We start from the raw sequence: 27,757 nt of genomic DNA, 5'->3' as shown, positions 1-27,757 counted from the left end.
TTAAAGTCAGAATTTCCTTATTTGCCTGAAGCAGAAAAACCCTTACATAGTAAGTTCAATAGAAAATCAGACATCTGATAATGGTTTGGGGGCATGATTTTAAGTAAAACTTTGTGTGATGATGAGAAGGAAACATTTCATTAATTTTGTAAGTGAGATGGTGTCTTGTTTAAGAATGTCATGGAACCCTAAAATCTTCTGAAGAGATGTCTGCACAGCTCCTGGATCCACTGTATTACAGAAAATATTTTAGTTAGAGCTTGTTGCACAAAATATACCTTACCTTGTCAGCAAATTAAATTAAATTAAATTATATATGTCTTCTTTTTTTTGACACTCGCACAAATGCTGATTCATTTTCAGTGTAGCAACTTGTGAACATATGGCCAATTCACCTGGGTAGATCCAGGGATGTTTTTAGAAGTTTAATATTCTAAAAACAAGAATATTCTTTGGAATAGTGGAAAGTTCAACACCGATACTTCACACACTACTAGCAAGCAAGGTGATACTCTTGCCACAGCAACCCCAAAGGTTTATAAGCACCACTGCAGAATTACCATGGACTAATATACAATTTGCATTGTTTATTTGCATTTTGGTGAACTACCTGATTCATTTCCAAAATGGGAAGTATTCACCACCACGTGGACAAAAGAAGCCTAATTCTACAACTCTGGTCTGTTGCACCTTTGCCCCATATTTAAGCTATGGAATAAGCATGTGCCTTTCTTTGGCCATCTTTGCTAGCCCAGCCAGCTCCCTAGTTCTCAAATCCTCATAAACATTTACTTATGTCGTAGAAATGCTCTATATGAAAGAAACCCACAAAAAAAATCCCTGCAATCCATTGCCAAGATTCCAGAAGGAGTTAAGAGCTGACTGTGAGGGCTTGTCTGCTTCCAGAGCCAGGAGCAAAATCTTTGCCACAGGAAATAAGATAATGCATCAACAGCTTAATTTATCTTCCAATAGTACCTTGCCCTGGGGAGGTGTACTGAATGCCAGATGCTGTCACTTGAAAATCTGAAGCAATTTCATTATTGGTCTTTCAAATAAGAAATAACCATTTATTCAACTTATTGTTCAAAGAAGCTGTGCACACTTTACTAGCATTAAGAACATACACAGGTGAATTAAAGTAAATGGCAGTTCTTAGTCCTCAACTGTTAGTATATGTTTATGTGCTTGTAAAAAGAATGCTGATATATTTCTGAGATTTTACTTTCAATTTACTCTGGGGAAAACTGCATAAATAACCTACCTTTTATTCAGGATGGCAGCCTTTGGCTGTAATCAGTGGCAAACCATTGTGGTTAAACACAGAAAACCAGCTAAGCTAGTTGGAAATTTAGATAGCATCATGATTTTCATTGGAAATTGCTTGTTCATCACAACCTGGAGATTTCATGTTCAAACAAAGCTCTGCCAGCAGCAGGATTTCCAGAAGATCTCTGTATGAGCTATGATGTATTGTCAGTATGACTGCTTTGCCCCTTATTGGAGACCTCAGAGCACAGAAGCCCTGCAGGCCCTGTCTGAAGCATCCAGTGGGGCTCTCAGACCCTGGGTTCATGGTGTTCTGTCTGATTGGCTGACAAGGGTTTGAGAACCAGACACCAAACCCTAACAGTCTCTCAGTAGACGGTCTGGGTGACAATCACTTCCTGGCTGCCTAGCTCCAAGTCTACGTAAACTACCCAGTGACTTCTGTGGGCCCATATGCCCTGCTCTTACCATGGTGTTAGATAGTGGTTTGATTATCTGGTGCGTTGCTGTAGAATATACGTTAAATATATGAATTTCCAGACTTTCTGAAGTGCCCATCCCACTGATAAGCACTCTCCTTCACTGGCATACCAACAAACTTTCGGAGTCTATATGTTGCACTGATTTTTCTCCCTCTGAGATATGTTTCAGGAATCAATTTGAGGAGTCCCTCTTAAGGACTTACAGAAGATATGGGATCCAAAGTAGTAGTTGATAGCAATCAAATGTATCAAAGGCAAGAAGGTAACATAAACCTAGACAGTCTGCCAAGGCCCTGAGAGCGCCATAACATCCGTGTCAAGCCTCCACCAGGGGTATCCTCCACCCATTCTCATTACCCAGGACCCCATTTCAGCCGCAACCAGAGACATCAACCCCTGCCCAAGTGACTCTGTAGCAGAGTCACTCTCTAGCTCCATCCACATCCCTGTCAGTATTTGGTCTCCTGGATGCCACCCCCCCCCCCCCCCAAACTTCTGATCATCTCCATCCCTGTCTCTGACCCCAACTCCTTTTTATCCTAATGGGACCACCTGGATGGACCCTGGTACTGGACTTTTGTTTGTGGCTGTAGATAGACATGGCCAAAGACTGGGCCAGACTACAAACAATAGTCATCTTTCCTCACAATTATTATTTTATCTGGTATGTTTCAGGACTCCCCTTGTGCTTATATGTGAAGTGGAAGCTTGGACAGCATTTTCTGCAGTCATAAGGTGAGGAAATTGTAGTCAAGGTAAGTCGAAGTGAAAAACCCACTAGTTAGTCATCGACTAAACTGCTGATTAACACAAGCATGGAAGAGGTTTTTAAGATGGTGGCAAAAGCTTTAATAAAAGCTGGCTGATAGTTGAATTAATCTACCTGTTAGATAGTCTTTTGACTCGGATCAACTAAGTTGGTAGCCAAACTGGCAAATATGTATTTCTGACTATTTCTCTGTGTAATTACATGGGTAAAAACCTGGCTAGTACAGAGGGAGTTAAATGTCAGTAGTAAACAAAAAAATTGGCCTGTAACTAAGTGATGAGTGGGTGGAGTTGGGACAACCTTTATTAAAAGTTTTTCAAAATTACGTCATAGCAGGAAAAAATGTCAGAGCATTAAATGAATTGATGATACGGTGATAATAGAAACTGCAATTATTGTATCACCTAAGAAAAAGGAATTGACCTAGGAAGAGAAATGGGGGCAATGGAGTAATAAATGTATCTAGTGCTACAAATTAAAAAGTAATTGTGAAGAAAATTAAGACAATCATAAGGAATTTGAATGAAATGCAGCTTGAGGGAGCTGAAGGAGACAGAAGTAACAAGCTAAATGATTAACAACATTGCTCAAGAAAAAGCAGTAAGAACAGTACTAAAGAAAGTAACAAACTGGTAGTAATTTTACTCTTAAAGGGACTAAGACAACAGCTTAGTTATTATACGTGGCACACTTCAGGCTTTACTTGAAACAGGAAATGTAGGTGTTGATCCAAAATCCAGTGAAGTCAATGGAAATATGCCTTTTGAGTAATAAAGTGCTTTGGGACAGGATCTCAACTGCTGGGGTGTTTCCAGATGACAGAGAAATGTCTCATTAAGAAAAATGGTTCAAGAACTAAAACAAATGGAAGAAAACTGCAACCTTCTCTAATTATGTATTATAGAGACTTGAGTAGTACTGCAATTATATGACGTTCCAGTGGCAAAGCCATTATATGCATCTGTGTAAGGAGATGATCTGGTTAGAGATCAGATTGCATATTTCCAACCAGAAGCATAGTTTCCATTTAGATGTGGAAAAGGACATTCAGTGACAAAGTAGAGGCCATTATTATTGTGTGTTATTTAAACCAACAGTAGTGGGAATATGAATTTATATATTCATATTTGAATATATGTGTAGAAAATCAGGTTTCCAGGGGATAGATTTTGTTTCTTTCCATCCAATTCTTTAAAATAAAAATAAAAATGCTTCTCCATTTCCTGATTATATTCCATGTGGACTTTTTAAGTTGTTAGTTAAATTCTGCATTTTTCTCCTTCTATTGGTATACTAATGGTATTTTTGATTTAACATCACTCAGTTGATTATTATTGCTCAGTTCTCTTATTTTTCCCTGTCAAAAGGATTGGAACTCTATATGTTTGCTAAGTAAAATGGCTTCCCAGTGCACACAGAAATTAATGTATTAGTTAAAGCTCTTAAGGACACTTTTGAAGCTCTCGGTATTAAACAGATAGCCTCTAGTGAATATTTTGAATCAAGTAGCTTATTCATATGTCATATTTCCAATGATCACAGTTTTATCACGTCTTGAAATATTTGTTCTTTCTGTAAGTCATCTACTGAGAGAAGTGTATGTGGAAACTACATCCTACTACATGGAGAAACTCAGCTTCTGTTTACAAAATATTCCTACCTTTCATGAATGTGGAGGATATCTTGAGCTTATGAGCTGAGATCATGTTGTTTCAGGAACATAAAAATAATTAATCACAAATTTATTATTATTGTTTTGTTGTTACAATGATATTATAAATCAGTCTAATAATTGCTGAAGTCCATTCTGTGTTTGTTTGTTTGTTGGTTTGTTGAAAACTTTGTGCATACATTTTAACACCTGGCATGGTATGATTCAGAGTGTCCTTTCTGTCTGAACTCACTTCTGCAGATGAGAATATTAGGAAAACACTAGTGAATGTACTATATTCACTCAGATGCTCTGAATTCATCTTCAAAGATGATAAGTAAAGTACAGCAAAGCAAAGATTATCCTGGGCTTGCAGACAAGGAGTGAGGTAATAGGGTTATTTGTCAAAGATGTAGTTCACGCTGCCCAGATATTCTGACTTGTGCCTTTAGCACAAGACCTTATTTGAACTTCAAATATTTCAATAAGAAGGTTGAGAGGACTTCAGAGAACAAGGATCAAAGATCAAAGTCGACCTCCACACTCTGGAAAAGTAATCCTACTCCATATTTTAAGGTTGCAACATATCTGATATCTTTAAATGAGATACTATTAACTATCTCAACATTTTCCTGACAGTTTCCTTCCTCTCCTGACACTTGCTGTTAAAGTTTTCTTCATCCTCAGTACTCTCAGTCAGAGAGAAACAAAATATAAATATGTTGGATAAATCAACACATTTTTATTGTTGGACTAGATCCCTGCTAGAAAAAAGGTACCTGATACAAATAACTGCTCTCACACTTTGATGTGCTCACATTAGTTTTCTCACAGTTAAATCAGAATACGAGCACAAAACAACCATAGAGTACATACTAAAAGAGAAGCAAACCAAAAGTAAAATGTCTTGAATTGAAGCATGGACTGTATTTTCCAAACCGTTTGTGAATACACTCCAACTCTTCACATCCACATTCTTACAGTGATGGGTACACTGTCAAAAACTACTTGATGGTTGTGATTTGGGATGATAAAGCTGCTTTGCAATGTCGTTTTTCATTTTAAAGCACAGGATGGAAATGTGCTTCCTTCCTGAGCAGTGTCATTTGCTTTAGCCATACTTACATACCAGGCTCTCAGATTGCTGAGACCAATAAACCTGCAAAACTGCCTTGACAGTGAGAAGGCATGGTTTTCATAGAATAAGGGGATAATTCAGGTGGGAGGAGACCTCAGGAGGTCTCTAGTCCAATCTCCTGCTCAGACTAGTCAGCTCAGAACTTTATCCAGTTAGATCTTGAAAACTTCCAAAGATAGAGGCTGCCAAACCTCTCTGGTAAATTTTCCACTGCTGGACCATCCTCATGGTGAAAAAGTTTTGTCTAATGCTGAAATCGAGCCTCTTTTGCTCTAGCTTATGCCCTTTGTTGTTTGTCCTCCCACCATGCACCACTTGGAATAGCTTGTTTCTCTCCTCTTGATATGCACCACACGGACACTGAGGGCTGCTCTTAGTTTTCTCCAAAGACATCTGTTCTCCAGGCTAAACAAGTCCAGTTCCCTTAGTGTCTCCTGTAAGGACAAATGAACCAGTCTTGAAAATGCTGGTGGCCTCCACTAAACTCACTCCTGTTTATTGAAGATTTTCCTTTATTGAGGACTGCAAAAGAGGCTCCAGTATACTAGATATAAGGGTGATTATCCCTTCTCCTGATGAACAGGCCATGCCCTCGTAAGATACAGCCCAGAATGGCTTCTTGCTGCCAAGGCCATTGCTGGCTCATACTCAGCCTTCTGCCTGCCAGAACCGCAGGGCTTTTCCTGCAGACCTGCTCCCCATGCAGGCAATCTCATCCTGGGGCAGGGCTTGGCACTTCTTTTTGCTGATTTTTTTTTTTTTTTTTAATGTTGGCCCATTCCTCCATCTTGTCCATGGCCCTGCCCTGCACCACCCAATTTCTTGCTATCTGCAAGCTTGCTGACACCTCATCAAGTCATTAGTAAAGATGTTGAATGACACCCCACAATACTCCCCTAACCTCCAGAATACAATCCTTTAACCATTACTCTCTGAGCCTGATTGTCGGACCAGCTTTTACCCATCTAGTTGCCTAAAGTACTAATTGTTCATGTGTTATTCATACATTTCATTTATGATCACCTATCTCAAATGGAGAGGCGAGCAAAGATGCACCAAAATCAGAAAGTTAACTTGTTATATTTTCCACTTTTCATCTTTGTGAATTCCAGAACTGCCTCTTAGGAAGTCTTTTTCAATGCCACAGGCATTACTTTGGCTAATTTTGTGAATGATGAAGGCAAAAGTTTAAAATAATCTTCTCTTACAGTCTTCAAGTCCCACACCTCTGAGAGAAAAAAAACAACTTAGGTTGCTAAAAGGGGCAACATATTTCCTATGGGGTATGTTAACACCGTGCTGAATATTAACTCAAGGCATTAATGTAGTTATTAAGATTTTTATTCAACTAGTTACTGAGTAATTGAAGTTTTCTGAAATTCACTGTGACTTCTGTTTCTCCTTTGTGTTCTTTTCCATACAACCTCCTTAAACCACATAAACCATATGCATTTCTCAGTTTTATCCCAAGAATTTCCTGCCAGAGAAAATAAACCATACAAATGTTTTACAACACTTAGATATCTTGTTGGCATTTAGAATTGTTTGCTGTGTGTTTATCTTAATATTTACATACATTTTCACAGTATGAGAGTGTTGCAGTTATGGTTCAGTCTACAGTCAGCCATTTTATTATGCTTTATGTGATCAAAAAAAAAAATATATATAACCTTTCTCGGAACATAAGTGAGCCGGGAATGTTAAGATACGGCTTCCTCACAGAAAGCTATCTGTGGTGCACAAAGTGAAAATTCAAGGTTTTTTTTTTTTTTTTTTTTTAACGTATTTTTGTCTTTGTATGAAAATAGACTGCTTTGTTTTGGAGAAAAAAATACTCTTTTGTTAGGATGTGTATTTTGGTTGCTTGTTGGAACAAGTTCTGGCAAGCGACAATAGAGCCTGTTAATTGCACTGATTCCTTTAACTAGAATTTATTCTTGAGGCAGTTACTTCCTGACAACCATTGTCTATGTGCTGTTTGTGACCAAATATGTTCCATGACTGATTTATTTGTATAAACAAAATTTATTGTGTTAAAATCTGTCAGAAGCCACAATCCAGGGAACTTGGATACAGAAGACATAGAGCTTTGCTCTTCAGAAACCTAAGGACTTCTTAAAGTAGGGGTAGCTGTTCTAGACTTGTGAGATTCAATGCCACATAGGAAGTTATGTCTGCTTCTTAATTCAAATTCTTTCAATGCCATGACTTCGTGACAATAATTTCATCTTCATTCAAAAAAAATGTCATCAGGTACAACTAGAGAGACTCTTCTGCATTGTGACAGTGCATATTCTGGTAACTACCTGTGTGGAAATAGTACATAAACACCCACTTTGGAGAGTACAAACTTAATGATTTTCTAAAAAAATAATGTTAGCATCTTTCATTGGTAATATAAATTAGACATGATCAGTCAAATGCACTACTCTTTCTTTGTGTACTTCTGGCCTTTTGATGCTTTTGCCCTTAAATTTTTTTTTTTTTTTTTTTTTTTTTGGGCTGCCAGCGTCTCTAATATCACTTTTACCAGCTCCTTATGAGCATTAGTAGATGAACATTGTCAGCATTGTCAGTCTTCCTTTTCTCTGATGCCATGTGGAATGATTAATTAAGGATTTTTCTTAAAGACATATAAACAGGTTGCTACTAAGGAAAAGCAGCTGTGGTGACTGAGTTGTCCACATACTTTTTTATTACTTGTGGTCTTTTGCACTCATATCCCTAACTTGTTCTCTGCCTTAATAACACTTGCAGTGATGATCCTTCCAGGAGTCTAGGGAACTGATGGTCTCCCCTATCATGGTATTAATTGGACTTCTCTTATTACTCCTTAGTTTTTCTTTTCCACAGACTGTGCTTTCAAAATGAAAACTGTAGCTAATAGTATCTTTGTGCAGAAGCATGTGAAGACATGCACTGAGGGCAATTTTGCTTTCTCTTCTGTTTACTTTTAGTCCAGTAACACTCCTTCCGGACTCATGAAAAGTTCACTTTCCTACAGATATTCCCAGTAACTTGCATCACATCAAAATATTGCTCTTGAGCATTGCTGTAACCATTCATTTCCTCTGACTTGTCACAATGGAGAATTAAACAATTCTCAGCTTTTATATCTGGCAACAGTTTAAGAATTGTATGTAGAAAGCTGCTCATGGGAAACAACTTGACATGTAAAACCACCAGGAATTCAGAGCCCTAGAAACAATCTAAAAATCTAATAAGTAGTGCTTTCTATTGTAGAGTGTTACTGGAATATATTCTATGTACTGTGCATATATACTGTGCATATATTTACTGTGAATATATCTATATATTCTATTTACTCTAGCTTTATTCAGAATCATGCTTTTTGAAGAGCACTTTAGCAATAAAAATTACAAACAAAATTTGCTAGCATGTTCTTTACAAACTTAGAAGTGCTTCCAAGCAAATAATAAGTGATCTATCACTGGGCAGACATAGGCAAAACTAAGACACTATATTCATCTCCATTCTCTATTATGGGATGGCTGGTCATTTTCTAAGCTGCCTTAGGTAACCTAAAGCATCTAAGGCTCCTACAGTAATTCAGAAACTGTATTTGGGTTTCTGCATTGGTGGACTTCCTTGTTATATTACACCTACCTTCATCTACCAATGATCCTTTGCTAGGAAATTGCTTGTTTCCTGTACCTGTAAGTTTAATTTGCAGCACAAATCATTACATACTAACCTCCCCAGTGGGGTAGAAGGTGTAATTGGAAAGTTAAAACTGGAAAGTAGAAAGGTAGAATTGGAAAGTTGTCTGACCACTGAAGTAACAAAGTTACTCATCTCCCCATAAGGGAGAAGACTTTATGCAGTGGATGAAGAGGAAAAAAGATGTGTGGGTAGGCTTTAATGGCATGGAGAGTTGCAATGAGGATAATCATAGAATCACGGAATCATTAAGGTTGGAAAAGACTTCCAAGATCATCTGGTCCAACCATCACCCTACCACCAACATTACCCACTAAACTGTGTCCCTAAATGACACATCCAACCTTTCCTTAAATGGCCCCAGAGACAGTGACTTCACCACCTCCCTGGGCAACCCTTTCCAGTGCCTAACTGTTCTTTCTGAGAACAAATGTCTCCTAATTTTCAACTTGAACCTCCCCAGGTGCAACTTGAGGCCATTTCCTCTTGTCCAATTGCTAGCTATCTGTGAGAAGAGGCCAACTCCCAGCTCCCCACAACTTCCTTTCAGGCAGTTGTAGAGAGTAATAAGATCTCTCCTGAGCCTCCTCTTCTCCAGACTAAACAAGCCCAGTTCCCTCAGCTGCTCCTCATAAGATTTGTGTTCCATAACACATGATAGGAAAGTCTGGAGGTGGCTGGAGAGTTGCATACAAGTTTGGAGGATATGCAGAAAGTAGGAAGCTCTGAGAACTATGCATGGCAAAATCCACAGACTACTAGGATTTGAATTGACCAAAATGGGCACCCGAACATACTCCGCCCAAAGCAAGTTTGGTTTCCTAAACATGTTGTGAACTGAGCTGTGCTGAACACTCAGAAAAGGGGCAAGTGGCCTTGAGTGGTGGGCAGGAAACAAAGTTCAGTGCAGTTGGTGGGCTTTGCCTCTGAGGTGCATCCAAATCCCTATAAGGGCATAGGCTCTAGTGTTTTAGGGGATGACCACTTTCAGCCCTGCACGCCTCATGCTTCCACTGAGAAGGTGAATGTTATTACACAGCTTTTTGTCACATTCACACAACTCACAGCCCCCCTTTTCCAACTTCCATACTTATCACACAGCTGTCCCATTCTCTCACTCAATTCTTTCTTTCTTCCTCACTCAACTCATTGGTCCTACTTCATCCCAGGGAGGATGGACAAGATGGGAACACTGGTCTTTCAGTGCCAGGTACACTCAGAAACTCTCTTGGTTCAGAGGCAGAGTCCTTAGGAGTAAATTGTAGATTTAGAGTTGGTGCTGGCTCGTCAGTGTTCATCAAGCACCAAGAAATATCAGACATACAGAAGATATTTAGCCACTGCAGCCCAGAAAAGCAGATTGAATTTCATCCTCAGAGTTTGCATGAATTGTTAATATTTGGAAACAATTTAAAACCTAGAGAAATAAGCTGTCCCAGAACAAGCTGAGACCAAGAAAACTTATTTCTTGTATAACGTGAGAAAATAGTTTGTGGGTCAATCCTCATTAAAAAAGGAGTTGTTATAATTTGTTGAGTGTCTTCCCTGGAGAGAAGCATATAACATCATTCATTCTATAATTAGCTAAAATTCAGATTTATATTTTGGCTTGTTCATACAATTTCCAGTCTTCCAGATTACTGCCTGTGAAACTTCATTTCAACACAACTCCATGGAGATTGAAAACTGAATTGCTACATGTTACTTGTCACATACTAATTAGCCTTTTCAGATCATTTATCCTAGTGTCTGTGCATCCTGTATCTGTGAATCAAACACATGTAAGTGAGTTCAGTGTTTAGCTGCTGCAAACTACCTTTGGAGGAGCTATGTTGAAATAAAGCAACTGATGATTTGTTTTATCATGTGGAAAAGGGATCTAGAGACAGATGAAGTAAGCTGATGATTGCTTTATGTCGGTAAATACCAGTATGGTATTTACTTGGTAAAGACATGCTAAAAGGGAAAAGTGTAAAGCTCACAACAAACTTTGATTGCTTGACTGAGGATATTTGGTAGAACTTGGTGGAGCATAAAGTCTAGAATAAAGGATCCAGAAATACTATATGAAAATTGTATTAGCCTGTAAAAATATAAAAAAAACTGAAAAAAGGAACACTGTCATTAATAATTTCATATCCTATTAATGAGTTTGTTAGAAAAATAGAGAATTAGCTGGGTCAAGCATTTAGAATAACTGCTGTTAGCTTCAAGCCAAGTTGATATATACTGTTTTCACAAATAATTGACACATGCTCCCACTTTTTTTTTTTTTTTTTAAAGTGGCATTTTTTTTAAGAGTCAAGTTGGGCTGTACCGAATTATGCCAGGTGTCAGAATTTAGGATGTAACCTCATCTAATATTTAAGAAACAAACTTTATATTTCATATGAAATGCAATATTAAGAAACAAGTTTTTAGGAATAGAGCTAATTTCTTCCTACCAGTGACAAGAGGTAATACTTGGATAAGGCGTAGTAAAAACTAGGCCTACGCAATTAGACAAATTGAAACATGAGAAGTCCTGCCTGCGTGTAGTTAGTTGGCTGGATTGTCATTTCCAGGGGTTGCCAAAATACCTATGCAGGCAGCTGGAGAGGACTGGTTAGTATTGAGGATGAAATCCCAGGGTAGCTGAGGTTATTAGAACTTTGGTGTGATCCACAGGTGGTGTAGGCAAGTGATCATTTCAAGTAACCCCCAAAGGAGAAATAATAAAACCTACAGCTGAAAAATCAATCTTCTTTCATTATCTCATCTCTACCCAACTCATAACACAAAGGCTACAGAACTACCTTGTCAAATATAATAGCTACTCAGTCAGAACTCATAACACAGGGCAGGCATTAGGGAAAATTTTCTGACTACTTTGCAAGTGTCTTTAGAGCTTGTAATAGATCACTGAGGCAGCTGGTAACATCTCCATCACAGGAAATATCCAAGGACAAGGAGGATGAATATTTCTCAGGGAATCTATGGATGAAATTAATCCTGACTTAGTGTGGATAAAGGGAAGTTAAATTTCCATTTTGCTCTGCTTATTATTATTATTATATTTTAATTCTGTTTTGGCTGGCAAGAAAAGCTGTTCTTTGTTGGTAAAGATGTGGGTGTCTTTCACTTAGGTGGTGAAGCAGGACCAAATTTCCACTACTAAATGTTGCCAAACATTTCCATAGGTTCATTATACACTATATCCATCGCACTCTAATATGTGAATGTGTTATCTGAGATCTCCTTGGACCTTAAAGGTATTCACAAAAGGAATGTGATCACTGACTCTTTATATTCATCTGTCATTTAGCTACCATCTTTCATATTTTTACTTACTGTTCCACTTTTGTTTCCATCTACCTCGCTCTCTTCTGCTCACCCATCCTTCAGTATGTGGATGTACACACATACTTACTATGGTGATGCTCTGACTGATGCATATGACTGACGGCATTTCAGATACTTCTCTTGCAGAAAACAATTACTGTGTTTGACAGATCTAGCCACATAGAGTGGGGTTCACATATGTTATAAAAGCACAGTACAAAGGCAGAGGTGATGCAGCCCAAATGTTTGTCACCACAGGGCCATTATTAGACAAGAACTATCAGCACTCATAACTAGGGACAAGACTTGTACTTTTAATATTAGAAGTAAAACAGTTGCTCCTAGGAGATAGAAGGTATTATAAAAACTACAGCCTGCTTTATTTATTTATTTTTATTTTTTTTTTATTTTTTTGTGGGTTTATTTATTTATTTATGTATTTATTTTGAATATGTGTCCTACTCCTCAGGATTAGAAACACTAATGCTTGCATCAGGGATCAGATAAAACTTCTCAAAAATTTTCAGAAGACTTCTGAGTTTTCTGAATGTGAACTCTAAAAACAATCACCTCCTTAGACCTGCTGGCCACACTGCTTCTTATACAAGCCAGGATGCTGTTGGCCTTCTTGGCCACCTGAGCACACTGCTGGCTCATATTCAGCTGCCTATCAACCAGTACTCCCAGGTCCTTCTCCGCCAGGCAGCTTTCCAGCCACTCATCTCCCAGCCTGTAGCGCTGCTTGGGGTTGTTACGCCCCAGGTGCAGGACCCGGCACTTGGCCTTGTTGAACTTCATACAGTTGACCTCAGCCCATCGGTCCAGCCTATCCAGATCCTCCTGCAGAGCCTTCCTTCCCTCGAGCAGATCGACACACGCACCTAACTTGGTGTCATCTGCAAACTTAATGAGGGTGCACTCGATCCCCTCATCCAGGTCATTGATAAAGATATTAAAGAGGACCAGCCCCAGCACTGAGCCCTGGGGGACTCCACTAGTAACCGGCCTCCAACTGGATTTGGCTCCATTCACCACAGCTCTTTGGGCCCGGCCATCCAGCCAGTTTTTAACCCGACAAAGCGTATGCCAGTCCAAGCCACGAGCAGCCAGTTTCTTGAGGAGAATGTTGTGGGAAACGGTGTCAAAAGCCTTACTGAAGTCAAGGTAGACCACATCCACAGCCTTCCCCTCATCCACCAAGCGCGTCACTTGGTCATAGAAGGAGATCTGGTTCGTCAAGCAGGACCTACCTTTCATAAACCCATGCTGACTGGGCCTGATCGCCTGGTTGCCCTGCAAGTGCCGCGTGATGACACTCAAGATAATCTGCTCCATGAGCTTCCCTGGCACTGAGGTCAAACTAACAGGCCTATAGTTCCCCGGGTCTACCCTCCGGCCCTTCTTGTAGATGGGCGTCACGTTTGCTAGCCGCCAGCTGACTGGAACCTCCCCTGATAGCCAGGACTGCCGATAAATAATGGAAAGCGGCTTGGCCAGCTCCTCCGCCAGTTCGCTCAGTACCCTCAGGTGGATCCCATCCGGCCCCATCAACTTGCGTACATCCAAGTGTCGTAGCAGGTCGCCAATCATTTCCTCATGGATAGCGAGGGCCACATCCTGCTCTCTATCCCCTTCCACCAGCTCAGGGTACCAGGTATCCAGAGAACAACCGGTATTGCCGCTAAAGACTGAGGCAAAGAAAGCATTGAGCACCTCAGCTTTTTCCTCATCTTTTGTAACTAAGTTTCCGCCCGCATCCAGTAAAGGATGGAGATTCTCCTTAGTCCTCCTTTTTGCGTTGATGTATTTGTAAAAACGTTTTTTGTTATCTTTAACGGCAGTAGCCAGATTGAGCTCCAGATGAGCTTTGGCCTTTCTAATTTTGTCCCTGCACAACCTCGCAACATCCTTATAGTCCTCCTGTGTAGCCCGCCCTCTTTTCCAAAGATTATAAACCCTCCTTTTTCTCCTAAGCTCGAGCCACAACTCTCTGCTCAGCCAGGCCGGTCTAGTTCCGCCACCGGCCACACCACCACCCCTTCTGTGCTGCTTGTCCCTTCTGAGGAGCCTATAGCCAGACATTGCAGCACTCCAGTCATGAGAGTGGTCCCACCACGTTTCCATGATGGCAACCAAGTCATAGCCTTCCTGCTGCACGATGGCTTCCAGCTCCTCCTGTTTGTTGCCCATCCTGCGTGCATTAGTGTAGATGCACTTCAGCCGGGCCATTGCCATCTTCCCTGGCTCTGCCATTGTTCCCCCCGGCACACCTCCAACAGGCCTTCTTTCAGCCCCATCCCCCTTCTTTCCTAGTTTAAAGCCCTCTCAACGAGCCCTGCCAGCTCCTGGGCTAGGATCCGTTTTCCCCTTAGATATAGGGACCCGACTGCGGCCATCAGGCCGGGTGCTGAGTAAAGCGCCCCATGGTCAAAAAACCCAAAATTTCTGTGTTGGCACCAGCCTCTGAGCCACGTGTTAATCAGGTGGGCTTCCCGTGTCCTCTCGGTACCCCTCCCTGCTACTGCAGGGATGGATGAAAACACCACCTGTACTCCCGGTCCATCCACTAGTGGACCGTCCCAGTCCCCTAAAGTCCCGTTTGATAGCCTTCAGGCTTCTCTCATCAATATCATCACTGCCATCCTGGACTATCAAAAGAGGGTAGTAGTCAGAGGGGCGGACCCTGTAGGTGGGCATCACGTTTGCTAGCTAAGGTACTCTTGACTATATCTGATATGTCTTGACTATATCTGTCTTGACTATATCTGATATGTCTTGACTATATCTGATATGTCACACAATTTTTTTAAAGGGAAATGAGGTGACTTATGGAATCTTATAAGATTGGAGATTACAGTAATATTCATCTTAGAGATCAATAAATTAAGTCAAAATTAAATGACTCATCACAGACTGAACTAGAAATGATTTGCAGACTGAGTTAATAGAGTGTTAATGGTATCTCCATCTACAGTTTCTATTGAAATAAATGTGAATGGATGAAAGTTGTGTAATATTTAATTTAATTCCACGTGTTCAAAGTTTTATATTCATAGTTATTTTCAGTAATATTTCCAAGCAAACTTAAGTTACTTATTTAGCAAGGCCCCCAAGGAATACCATGTCAGCTGTCTGCAGATTTTTCCTTTGAAAGAAAAAGGTGATGTGGGCAATGCTTTATCAAGGATGCATGCACCTGAGTCTCTAAATGTCATTTTCTGCTCACCATAATTTAAGCTATACTGAAAGATTTTTTTTTTTTTAAACTGACAACAGAAAGAGATGAAATCATTGATGATAAAAAATCGGTTGTCTTCACTGAAATTACATGAGAAATTATTTAGGTTTAGAAATTACTTAGTTTTTGTTGTTTCTGAGCAGTTGCTATATGCTATCAAAAGTTATTTCATAGCACTGAACCACATTACTTATCAGTTCTGGGCCTTGTGCTATGCAACTGTAAGGCCCAACTCATGAAGGCTTGAGGCAGCCTTCTTGAAAGTTCCCAGGTGGGAAACCTGATACCCACATCTCATGTTAATTCTTTGTGAACACATCTAAAAGCAGACTCTAACTAAAAAATGAGATACCATTTTTTTGATAAACAAATGTGTTCTAACAAGTTAGGTTTCTCGTTTGTTTTTCTCTACATTTGCTCTGGCAACATGGACAAGTAATCTCTCTCACTCTTTCTCTCTCTCTCTCTCTCTTAAGAAGTGGATAAAGTGCCATTTAGCAATTTTCCTTACATTAGATTTTTTTCCATATATCAAGCCTAAAACATCTTTTTGAATGATAAGCACATTAGCATTTTGTTATAATGTCTCTTTTTGTTGTATAATGTCTCTTTTTTGTTGTAATGTCTCTGGTAGAAGCTTTTCATGACAGTACTCTTGTTCTCAGTCTTTTGATACTTCACATTTGATGTTTTAAATCTGTCTGAATAAGTTATATTTCCTGTAACTCAGTGTATTCCTGTGGCTCTCCTCTGTGTTGTTCTCTCATGACTGTGGTGTGCTGCTCACGGAATTGGTTTCATGTTCTCTACAGAGAACTGTAGCCATGGTACCACAAATGGTGGGTATAACACAGCATCATGTCCTTCACATGCCCTGCAGCCTTCACCCTTTTAATCAGATCCAGATAATGATTATTTTTCTCCATCTTGGTGTTGTGAGTCATTGCCAATTTGGAATCTATAATAATCCATCTGTCACCCCTTGGCCAGATGGGAAGTACCTTAATTTGTCACCTGTTTGTCTTGGTCCTGGTCTAAAGCCATTCTCAAAAGCCACCAATTTATTTTACAGCATTCTTAGAATTGTCAGTGAAGGAGTAGAGCTGTGATCACACTGAAGGAAGCATTCACTTAGGGAGCAATACAGACTGTATTATTAGCAGTTAGAATGGTGCAAGTTTGTAGGCCTTCAGCTGTCTAAAAACACCAGTGTTTGAAACCAATGTAAATAAATAGCAGGCAATTTGGATTTTACTAGCCGATTGTTTTACTGCTCAAATCCTTGTCAGATGTTAATTGAACTATTAAAGAACAGCCCTTGGATGTTTTGTAAATAGTATACTAATCTAACTAGGATTTCCTGCTTATCACTGTTACAGCAAATAAATGTTTCAAACTTAAAACACTGTAATTCAGGATGTTTTAAAATCTAGGCTTAGAAAAAGCTTAATAGCCTTAAGAGGAGGGTTTATCTCCCTGTTTGGTTTCAATTATGAGGTGGTGTGGGCTGAAGTCTAAGAGTTGCAGAACTTATGTTTTTCAGGTAGAGGTTGAATGTTTTTGCCATCAGTAAGATCTTCTTATGTTCTTTACATTAAATTGCTGCCCTATTCTTCTTGAAAGGGCTAGTTTGCTGCTAGGACACAGGGATGCCAAACTTGATTACTTCAAAGAGGATTATTTTTCACTTTACAAAGATTAATTGGGACTCCCTAAAGCCTAAATTGCTTGGGGAAAAAAGGAAACAATTCTTCATCAATAATCATAATGTCTTCCAGGCACATGGAAAAATGTGGTTCTGGGCAGATCTTAAACGCAAATTACTGAGCTTAAGTAGCATGTAGACTGGAAAAAGAAAGAAGCTGGGTGCAGTGTCACTCACATATTTTTTGTATATGAATTTTCTCCAGTAACCAGTCCCAGTAACATCATAGAGCATCACTCTGGGAAGCTGATTATAAACTAAAATTTCTCTGGTGTGTGTTATAGTTCAGCTCTAATAACTTTCTACCTTTAAAATAACCTTTGAATAGCTTGTTTCTTAACTCCTGAAACAGTTACATGCTGCAGAAAGGCTGTCATCTTCCCTGTCCAGCCAGATTCTGCAAATGAGCGCACAGAAAGTTTTTTAGCCCTTTTGCTAGTATTGCTTACAGAAAAATGTGTTTACTTGAAAGAAAGCAAATTCATAAGAGAAAATCCCAGCTGTGCATACTGACATATACTGTTGTTTCCAAGTAAAACATAGAGTGGTGGGATATTTATTCATTGCAGAACATAACATAAAATTGAACTTGTCTGAGGTAAGTGTAAGATCTTTTTCCATAGGAAACAATGACTATAGGAAGTGTTTAGTTATATTATTAAAAATAAGATTATATTACTTTTTCTCAGCTGCAGATCCTACAGCAAAATAAAATGTTTTCCAGATAGATAGATGAAGATCCAACGTCAGTCATCTTCAACTGTTTCTTTTTTTTTTATAGGAACCTGCTCCAGTTTCCCATTATTTGCCAAATTTCTATCATTTGTATTTCTTTGTTGCCAAGAACAAGATAATAGATAACTTTAAAAATCCATAAAAGAGTGATACATTCCTCTTTGATGAGTTTTTTCCTTTAGAAAAAATATATCCCTTAGTTACAGGGAAGATGGAATTTTCAGGAGAAGGAAATGTTTTGGTTTATATGTAACATTTCTTATTTGAAACGTGATTATTAGAGATATGTGTGCATGTTTTCCTGTCACATAGTGACAGACCTATTTCTCTGAAATTCAGTGGAAGTGTTATTTTTGATATCTGTGTTAGCAGGTCTGTTTCTGCTACAAGCAAAGAAGTTAGTGCTGCCAAGTTCTTCCTTTATTAGACCCTATGATATTTTGTTCATGCTGTCTTTGAAAACCTGAAGTGAGTGGGATTGAAATTGTCCCAGGTTGAATACTAAAGGGAAAAAAAAATACATGTGAGACCTGTGCAAGATTTGAACTAACTTGTCAAAGAGGCTGAGGCTGTGATCTAGGATAAAAGACAGGGACAGAGACTGGGGGTAAAAATAGGAAAGCTCACTGGGTTTGGTGGGTGGGAGAAGCTTAAACAGTTTGGACAAGATGAGGAGGACCTGAAGAGAGGTATTAGAAAAATGGAAGTCAACAAGCATTCAGGGGGAGACATGGGCCGGAAGGATGTGGACACTGAGACTGTCTGGGAAAGAACAAACCAAGAATCATGAAGCCATCTGATAAATAAATTTGAAGAGGCGCTGCAGGAATGGCAGGGGAATCAAATATGGCTTGGGAAAGGAAACCAAGTGGAGCCAAGGACACGTAGTCAGTGTTGACAGAGCAAGAGAGAGAAAATGGAAATGGAAGAGAGTGGGTAGGAAGTGGGTACAAATAGAGTCTAAAGATTGAAATACAGCAAGGTGCTGAGGAGGAGTATGTGTATTTACTAAGTGAAGGCATGCAAAGTAATTTCTGGATTTCTCTTTCACAACTCTCTGCTTTGTCAGTACTTCCAAAAAAGACTTTCTCTTCCTACGACCTTTTGGTTGCTGACCTGAGGTGTCTGTTGTTCACCGCAAACTCTAGTTGTAGTGTTTCCATTTCAAAAAATTTGTCATTTTTCTTTTTTCAGAGAAATTGCTCCATTCAGTTCTTATTGGGCCATTCCATACTATCCAGACATGTACAGAAACCTAGTATTGCATTCTCTTTGGTTTGTTGCTGAGATAATTTAAAGTTTGAGTCTGTGGTCTCTTAGTAATCTCCTGGCAGTTGCTGTCCACTTCTCATCCCCCAACCATTTGTTACCATTTTTTCCTGACTTTTCTATGCACACACTAAGCTCCTGTACAGAGAAGTTTGTTTATTAACATGGTGCACAATCTGCATGTGTTTTTCCACTGCTGAGGAACAGCTGGTGACTCCAGTTCTTTTAATTTAATCTGAAATTATGAAGGTTGGAATTATTTTACTTGAAGTAATGGGTAACTAATCAATTCCATCAGCTGACAGCAATTATATTTCACTTAGGCACTTTACTTAGTTACAAGAAGCTGAACTGAGCTGAACTCTTGTTCTTTTAAATATGATGACTTGTTAGTTAAAGGAAAGATTTGTTTTTATCTTTATGTTGCATTATTCATTTATTTAAGTAGAATTTTTAAGTAGCTCATAATAGAATATATCATCTAAATTTTGAATTCACTGTCCCCTGTATTTATGGGGTTAGTGAAAAAAAATATATATATATAAACAAAATAAGAATGCCTAACAAAGAGTGCTGCCAGGGATTTGAAAGAAGCATTGTTTCTTTCCTTCTACTTAGCATTTTTGAGGATGTATCATTCATTTCTGTGTTTCACAATTTGAGAAAGAGACTGGTAGAGATAGTTAGGAGTCTGGAGTAGATAATATATAAGGGTTTGCTTTGCATGGACCAGGGTACCCAGAGAGGTGGTAGATTTTCCATACATGAAGGTTTTGAGACCTTGACAGGACATTGCCCTGCTCAACCTGGTCTAAATTTGAAGCCGTCCTTGATTTGAACAGTGGGTTGAACTTCTGGGGATCCTTTCCAAACTTAACTATTCTATCACAATATAATCATAGAATCACAGAATCGTACAATATTACGAGCTGGAAGGGACCCACAAAGATCACTGAATCCAACTGATGGCTCTCCACAGGACTACACAAAAATTAAACCTGGGGAGCCTGTCCCAGTGCCCAACCACCCTCTCAGCGAAGAATATTTTCCTAACACCCATCCTGATCCTCCCCTCTCGCAGCTCCATGCTGTTCCCATGGAGCTGTTTCCATGTTGCTGTCACCAGAGAGGAGATCTCAGCGCCTCCCGTCCTGGTTCTCCCTCGTGAGGAAGCTGTAGGCTGCCATGAGTTGCCCCTCAGTGTTTTCTTCTTTAGGCTGGACCAAGTGACTTCAGCTGCTTCTCATATGTCTTACCCCTTAAAACTTTCACCATCTTTGTTGCCCTCCTTTGGACACTCTCTAATATAGTTTTATATTTTTCTTATGTTGTGCTCCCCAAACCTGCAACAATGTTGTAAAGTATAGTTACATCAGCAGTAATATGATATAAATCAGACTTATTATCACACATTTCTTGTCTGAAAAAATATCTTTCTATCTTGCCTAGAGAGAAAAGAAAAAAAAAATCTTCTATTTGTCTTTAACAGAGATCACATTGCCACTTAAATGAATTGAGATGCATGGTGCATATGTTCTTGACTGCATAGTTAACTTACTGCTTCCTGAAGCTTTCTTTTTATAGTCTCAGCTTTCTAGACATAACCGAAGAAATTTTAAAGACAGAAGAGACTATCTGATTATAATATTTCACTTCTATACTCTTCTACCTACTTATTTATTTTAACTTATTACCCTATGTGCAGTCAGTAGTAACTTGAGCTTGAATAAAGCGTGTATTTCAAAAAATATCCAGTTTTCATTTCAAGTCTTCAATAGACAGAAAATCCATCAGTCTTATTTTTCATATGTTTTCATGATTAATTATCCTTTCTGCTTAAATTGTGAGCATCACTTTTAATTGGAAGCTTTTGTCTTGTTTTGGGTGAAAACAACAGGGTTTTGGTGCCGGGGCTGCAGGATGCCCTGTGTGGAAAGTGGTGTGAGCTGCCCTGGGCTGGTCACAGATAGATATGAAATGCATGTAGATGACCCATCACACTCCAAGACTGTAGCCAGGTATGGCAGTGCAAAGAGCCATGGCTCAGAAATATTTAAGAAGGAGCAGCAGCCCCCAGAGGAGGAAACCTATGAAGAAAACTTGTTTGGAGAAATGTGGGGTGATGGTCTTGGCAGGACGCATGGAGGAGATGCATTTGGAGATGCACAGAGAGACAAGCTTCTGAGGAGATATGCAGCTGGAGGCATTCCCTTGGAGATAATACTCCATGCCAAAGCGGGAATCACCTGAGGTACTGCAGCTGTGGGTAACCTATGCTGGGGTGGAGACATCCTTGAGGGGGATGCAGCCCTGGGTGACCCACGGCAGTTCAGGATCATCCATGAGGGACTGTGGCCTGTGGAGGAATCCAGACTGGCAGAAGCAGGGAGAATTGGAGGAACATACAAAGAAAAACTTAATTGTAGAAATAAACCTTTGTGTTTATGATCCAAGCCTACTGCATAACATTTTGCTTCACCAAAATGCTGGCACTGAGTGAAACCAACAGCCAAAAGAAAGGGAGTTGAGAATAGGAAGAGGGTGAGGACAAATGTTTGACTTGAGTCTGGGAAAATGGTGGATAGGTGTTTACTTAAGCGTTTGCTTAGCTCTTTGTGTTTATGCTTCACCATTCACAGGTATAACTCCTGTCTGCCTCTGTCCCCCATGAATAGATGTGTTCTACATTCAGTTTCTCAGAACTTTACACTTACCTACATTTTTAAAAAATAAACAAATGTTCCAAAATAATCCAAACCACTTGGTATGACTGCCTTACTCTCATTCAGAAACAGAAACTTGTCTCGTCTCGTCTTGTCTCGTCTCGTCTCCTCTCCTCTTCTCTCCTCTTCTCTTTTCCTCTCCTCTTTTATTCAACTTGCTCTTCTCTACCTTCTTCCCCTGAATATGTTTCCACCTGACTTATGGCTATCAGTTTCCATAAAGAATTGATTATGATAGGAAAAGTGACTGGAGTGCAACAGGACAAGCATAATCCTAAATTTGAAAAAAAAAAAAAAAGTCCATCAAGAACTACACACATTTAATTTAATTTGGCCTCAGAAACAATGACTTAAGAAGTTATATATCTATCTCTACAAAAGATAAAGCAGTAAGAATGCAAATAGCCAAAAGGCAAGGCAAAAACTAGCCAGTATTCTTTATCTAGGACAGGTCATATCAAATAAATCTAATTTTCTTCTGAATAAATCTAATTTTCTTCTTTGACAGGTTAAGTGGCTAAATTGATAATGGGAAGGTACGTGCATGATGTGATATATTCTGAGCTTAATAAGGTTTCTCATACTTTATTGCATGATATTCTCTTAAGCAACCTAAGGAAATATGATGCAGTTAGAGTGACCATAAGGCAAGTGCAGATTTGGTAGAAAAATTTGTCTCAGAAAGCAGCTATCATTGTCAAACTGAGAAAGATGAAGTCATATTTACAGATGACGGCATGTAAGAAGAAAATAGATTTTAAGGCTTGCAATGGAACATGAAAAAGTTACCTTTTAACCATAGTATTGTAAAGTTTTATCCTTATCATTGTAAAGTTCTTTTTTTTTTTTTCTTTTATTTTCTTTTAAATGTAAGAGAGTAGAAATATGTCACAGGAAAAAGCATTGCTTAGGACCAGAACACGTGAATGTCTGTCATTTCAATTTTCTCTTATTTATCAGATTTTATCAAAGTATTTTTTGAACTTTCATCTAGCATACAGAAGTGTCTGGAAATGAAAGAAAGGAAATCTTAAGGTATAAAACTGTCGATAAAATGTCAGTGAAGAAAAAGAAGATGCATGATTTAGATTTTTAGTTTTGGTTGAATTAAATGAAATCAAGAACTCAAGAAAAATATGTTGTAATCTTTAGTAATCATTATCCATGTAATCATTCTTAATACAGAAAAAATTGCATTTCTTGTTTCTTATGGGGACTCAAGTACACTTCTCACAAGAAAGGGATGAAAAAGATTATTGTTCTTCCCTAGAAAAAGAAGGGATATACTTACTGTGGTAAGCAAAATCTTTCATTCCTAATGGCATGGTAGACATCTGCATTTCATTAGGGGTGAAAGCCTTTCGGAGTTTTTAGGATGGGGAAAAGAACCTTCTTTCCAAACAAATATTGCAACAAGTTTTGTTTATACACTGACCCTTTTCTGACAGGGCAACAAATGAAGGTATACGAAGAGCCTGTTCTGCAGTCAGAGTACTGTTTTCATATAGTATGTTATGAATTGGAGGACCATGAAGACATTGGTATCAGGAGAGCATCTGGAATGAAATCCTATTTGCTGCTTATAACTGTATAATAGTCTGCAACATTATGCCCTTAAAGCTGACCCCTCCTTAGCTGCCTGTTCCAATGCTTAAGCACCCTATCTGTGAAGAAATTCTTCATGTTATCAAGTCTAAGCCTCCCCTGGTGCAACTTGAAGCTATTGCCTCGTGTCCCATCACTTGTCACTTGAGAAGAGATCCTGAAAATTTCTTCATTGCAACCTCCTTTCAGATAGTTGTAGAGAGTGATGAGGTCTCCCCTCAGCCTCCTCTTCTCCAGACTAACCAGGCCCAGTTCCTTCTGCTGTCCTGCTGTCGCTAATGTCTTTTTTTTTTTTTTTTCCTAGTCCTTTCACCATCTTTGTTGTTTTTATCTGGACATGCTTGAGCACCTCAATATCTTTCTTGTAGCGAGGGGCCAAAACTGAACACAGTGCTCAAGGTGTGGTCTCAAAAGTGCCAAGTACAGAGGGACAATCACTTCCCTAGTCCTGCTGGCCACACTGTTTCTGATACAAGCCAGGATGTTATTGGCCTTCTTGGCCATCTTAACTAGCTGTTGGCTCATGTTCAGATGGCTGTTGACCAGTACCCCCAGGTCCTTTTCTGCTGGGCAACTTTCCAGTTACTCTTCCCCAGGCCTGTATATTACTTCATGGGGTTGTTATCACTCAAGTGCAGGACCCAGCACTTGCTAAATGTCATGTGATTGGACACAGCCCATTGATCCAGCCTATTCAGATCTCTCTGCAGAACCTATCCTCAAGCAGATCAACGTTCCCACCCAACTTGGTGACATCTGCACACTTACTGAGGGTGTACTAAATCCCTTCATCAACATAATTGATAAAGTTATGAAATAACACTAGCCCCGATAATGAGCCCTAGGAAACACCACTTGTAACTGTCCACCAAACAGATATAACTGCTTTCACAATGACCTTTTGTGCCTGGCCATCTAGCTAGCTTTTACACATATTTAACAGCACATCTGTACAAGCCATAAGCAGCCAGTTTTTCCAGGAGAAAGCTGCGGGAAACAGTGTCAAATACCTTGCTAAAGTCCAAGTAAACAACATCCGCAGCCTTTCACTTGTCCACCAGACAGGTCATCTTGTCATGTAAGGAAATCACATTAGTCAGGCATGATCTGCCTTTCATAAACCCACGATGACTGTGTCTGATCATCTGTTTGTCTCGTATGTGTTATGTGAAGGCACCCAAGATGAGTTGCTCCATGACCTTCCCTGGCACCGAGTTCAGACTAATAATAGGCCTGTAAGTCCATGGATCCTCCTTCCTGCCCTTCTTATAGATGGACCTCACATTCACCAACCCCCAGTCAACTGGGACCTCCCTGGTTTGCCAGAACTGCTGGTAAATTATTGAAAATTGCTTGGCAAACACATCCACCAGCTCCTTCAGCACTCTTGGGTGGATCCCATCTGGCCCCATAGATTTATGGGTGTCCAAGTGGTATAGTAGGCTCCTAACCATTTTGTGTTGGATCATAAGGGTTTCATATATATATTTATATAGTATAGTAATACACAAGAAGATAAAATTATTTTTCAGGAAAGCAGTTGCCCAAAGTATAGGAAGTATTGCTATAGATGTTTATAAATGTTAACAAAGGGAAAATTTGGAAAGTGTCTCAAGGTCAGTGGATATTGATTCTATTTCCAAGGCTCTTTTCCATTACCAGTTAATATCCACTCCTGGAGAGAGTCGTGAAACCAGATGAAACACAGAATAAATCAGGCATGGGTATTCATATTCTTTTCTCTAAATTTATAACAATTTTCTAAGCTGAGCTGTGTGACACAGACAGACAGATTCACACACACACACACACACACACACCATTATTTCATGCTACCAGTGTGGGAAAAGTATTTTCCTGCCTTTAAATATTTTATTCCATCTACATACTTAATATGGATTAGCCTACTCTGTGATGATGGTCACTGCTTCAGCATATGTCTCTTGTTCCAGACCTGTTCTGAGCACCTCTGACACAGTCACTGTTGATGTCTTTAAATATCTGTGGTGTAGACTACTGACCTTTCTTCATCTCTCTGTGGGTTCCCCTCCAGGTTTTAATGTTTCCCTCCAATTGCTTACTTGTTTACCTCTATGTCAATGGGCCCCAGATATTTTTTTGTCCCAACATATGATCAATCACTTTGCAGTTTCCACAGGATAATCTGCTCTAAATCAGCCTTTTTGGTGCTAATTATACAACTACTCACTGTCTTTAGCTAGAGCCTGTCCCATGCAGTATGATGGTCCCAGGATTATGGGGTGAAGCTCTAGCAGTCTGCTGTGCTAGCCCCACTCTCCTTATGAGCCAATTACTCTCTTGCCATGGACAGTAACATAAAAAGTTTTTAATTTGTCTGCAGTCCCCCTTCAAGGGTCTATTTTAAAATGATGGATGTAGGTTACTGATATACTTGCATTCACTCCTTAAAGGGAAAAAAGGGTAAAGCATTGTTCCATTTTATGACTGTAAACATTTAGATACTTTATCAGCATTCATGAGTGTGCAGAGACTGCAGCAAGAATTCTGTCACAATTCAGATCATGGAAGCCAAGTCCCTGGAAAAGAAAGACAAAAGAATGGAAACAAAATCAAATCCAGAAGCTGCAGTTTTGGATCCCAGTTAGTATCCAAGGTCAGACCAGCATGCTTGTATGCAGGAGTTCCAACCTCTAAAAGCATAACTGGCCTGTTCTTTTAAAAGACACTTTTAGTGTACAGGCAGTCAGGATAGTTAGGAATCAGCCCTAACTGAAATTTCTTATCAGAAAGGATGTGAAATTCATAGCAATCAATTGGAAGAACATTTCTCTTTGAGCAGATGTCATATCACTGCAAACCAGCAACAAAGCACTTAATCCCAGGAAGAAAACCAAATTTATAACTGACTGACATGAAAACCAAATTCATAGCTGACTGACACATAAATTGAAAAATGGTGAAATGCAGTATATGCTATAGGAAAAAAATAAAAAAGAAAAAAAGAAAAAAGAAAAAAAATAGAAGCTTTCTCCTACCTGTGTACACAAGGTTAGTGTTAGTACTAGTAACGTGGTTTATAAACCAGAGAGGCCCAGACCCTGGCCTGTAAAACAAGGGCAACAGGGGCTGATGAAGGCAATGGCCTGGACAGAAAGGCCTGTTTTATGTCGTGTACCAGGAGTTACGTCAGCCGCCAATGAGAGCTGTTTGAATAGCGGTCTGTATCTTTCTGAATTCGCGGTTATTAATAAGAACGTAGTACTGAGTGTCCAGAAGTGGGCCTCACAACAATCTCATGGTCTTTTCATAGCCCTCCAGGCTGTCTGCTTCACAGAGTTCCTGTTAATGTCTGTGGAAACCCCCCTGTCATTAACTGTGATATTACATTCTGGGTGCTTTCTCTTATCACTGTGCATACATGAGCCTTCTTCTCCAGTCCACTGTAAAAAGCCACATTTCCCCTGTTTTGGTCTCAGGAGCAGCACAGCGGAGCATTTTGCGTGATATATGAGAACAACAGTTGAAGGAAAAGCATTTAGCAGCTTAAGGAAACAAAGCAAAACAAGCTTACAAGTTAAAATCACAGAGCACACCTGCCCTTTTTTTTTTTTTAAGATTTTGTTGTGAAAAAAAAAGGGGGGGGGGGGAGGGAGTCATCTGAGACTTTTCCATATAAACCAGCATGGGGCAGTATTATCCAAGCAAACTCAGACTACAACTTCTGGCAGATACATCAGCACCAATGTTTGCAAAGTTTAGAGATAAACACCTGAACAGATTTGGAGCCTCTTGTAAGTAACAGGCTTGAGCAAATAAAGCTACATAAAATGGAAAAACATACTGTCAGTAACAGTATTAAACCTTATGTTTTGAGTTATATATTTTAGGAATTTCATAGTGCACCATAACGGCTAGACACAAGTATCTCTGATGATGGTGAAGATGGTAATTACCATTGTGTCCAGTAATTGAAGATCAGGATACAGTAAAGCTAATTCTGTGAAAAATCATTAAAACTGGTAAGGTGCAGGCAGATGGAGGAGCCAGAAAAGACAAAAGACATTATACTCCAGAGTAAGAATAAGTCACAGATTCAGTAGATTAAAAATCAAATTTTATCAGATTAGTTTGTATGTATCTTCACGAAAGAGAGATTTGTGGATAAATGACAAGATTTTTAAAGGTAGCA

The 27,757-nt window shown here is 39.3% G+C and overlaps 1 long non-coding RNA gene across 2 annotated transcripts in view; it reads left to right on the top strand.

Annotated features, from left to right (window-relative positions):
* Positions 1-27,757, top strand: part of LOC308192398 — a 98,587-nt gene that overhangs the window by 53,439 nt on the left and 17,391 nt on the right. For both annotated transcript variants that reach the window (XR_013948776.1, XR_013948777.1), the window contains exon 5: positions 2,427-2,486. This is a non-coding gene — a long non-coding RNA (uncharacterized lncRNA). The remainder of the gene's footprint in view (positions 1-2,426; positions 2,487-27,757) is intronic.

This window comes from Anser brachyrhynchus (assembly GCF_964034855.1).
Source record: "Anser brachyrhynchus genome assembly, chromosome: 3".
In the NCBI taxonomy this organism is placed as follows: Eukaryota; Metazoa; Chordata; class Aves; order Anseriformes; family Anatidae; genus Anser; species Anser brachyrhynchus.
The sequence above is the reverse complement of the archived record's forward strand: the minus strand, read 5'-3'. Positions and strand labels throughout refer to the sequence as shown.